At 40.5% G+C, this 1393-nt stretch overlaps 1 long non-coding RNA gene across 1 annotated transcript; it reads left to right on the forward strand.

Annotated features, from left to right (window-relative positions):
• The first annotated feature begins 239 nt into the window (after positions 1–239).
• On the forward strand, positions 240–1005 carry LOC113090077 (uncharacterized). The gene is made up of 3 exons (XR_003286854.1): positions 240–326; positions 635–665; positions 763–1005. It is a non-coding gene; the product is annotated as an uncharacterized LOC113090077 (long non-coding RNA).
• Positions 1006–1393: the final 388 nt, after the last annotated feature.

The raw sequence follows: 1393 nt of genomic DNA on the forward strand, positions 1-1393 counted from the left end.
AATCTGAAGTGGATCTACTGGATTTGAATATTAAGTGACCGCATATACCACCCAGACAGCACATGTACGTCTGGCCGACGTCGGCCCAATATCGAAACGTCGGCCTCTATACCTAAAACATCTATAAAACATCGGCCTGGCGGAGGCCGATATAATTTGGTCAGTGCTCTGTTCTCCAGCTCATCAATCGTCGGCCCTGAGTTGGTTCACGACCGCGGGCCGATGCCGCGCTTCTCTGACTCTGTGTGCGCGTGCCCAGTATTCGTCTCTTTTAGCCACCCAGAGAGAGAGAAGAGGATAATCCCAGCGACATCTGTGGCTCTGAGGTAACGTTACGATTTCACTTCAGCTCAATTAGACAAAAAATACTACTTTGTTAATTCTGTGACACTGAAAAATACTAGTAAGCTACACGGTGTGTTTTATACAGTCTATGGGCAGCTGAAGAGTCTGGCTCATTTTCAAATAATGTTACCGTTAACTTTTTGAGCCAACGGTCACGGTAGCGATTTTTTTTAACATTAATGTTACGCCTTAATGCGTTTTCAGAAGTTTATCGGAGGGAAAATGTAAAAGCGGGTTATTAAAGAGAAGTCCTGACTGCTTTTTCACTGTGTTTTTCACTCTTTTACAGGCTTTCAGAAATAATCCGGTGAAATAATATGGTGAGCTATTGTTGCTGTTGCTTCTGAACTACAAAATTATTTTTAAATTTATTATTGAATGAGACTGTACATTATAAATGTAATGCTTTAACTCTAGATGTTTGTGTAAATGCTGTGTGTGCGTTGAGTCTTGCGCCAGCGGGGAGCAGAGTTGCCATGGAAACGGGGCATCAACACAAAAACCGTTACTGGCAAGCAGTAATCTCCTCTCTCGCTGCGGTTTACACTGTTTTAGGTAAGTTTAGTCGCTAAAATCACACTAATATTATATACAAATGTTCCTGACACGTTTCTTGCTTGTTATTGACATGTTTCAATTAAATTTATTTTATAGAAACGGTTTAGTGTCTTCGGAAAAGTCCGTTAGCATTTTAGCAGTTTTCAGGTAGGCTAACTCTATAGATTGAGCTCTTGTTGATGAAACTCTGGGCAACAAAATGATTTTTAAATTTATTATTGAATGAGACTGTACATTATAAATGTAATGTTTTAACTCTAGATGTTTGTTTGTGTAAATGCTGTGTGCGCGTTGAGTCCTGCGCGAGCGGGGAGCAGAGTTGCCATGGAAACGGGGCGTCAACACAAAAACCGTTACTGGCAAGCAGTAATCTCCGTCTCTCGCTGCAGTTTACACTGTTTTGGGTAAGTTTAGTCGCTAAAATCACACAAATATTACATAAAAATGTTCCTGACACGTTTCTTGCTTGTTATTGACATGTTTCAAATAA

This window comes from Carassius auratus, unplaced genomic scaffold (genome assembly GCF_003368295.1).
Source record: "Carassius auratus strain Wakin unplaced genomic scaffold, ASM336829v1 scaf_tig00052587, whole genome shotgun sequence".
Lineage (NCBI taxonomy): Eukaryota > Metazoa > Chordata > Actinopteri > Cypriniformes > Cyprinidae > Carassius > Carassius auratus.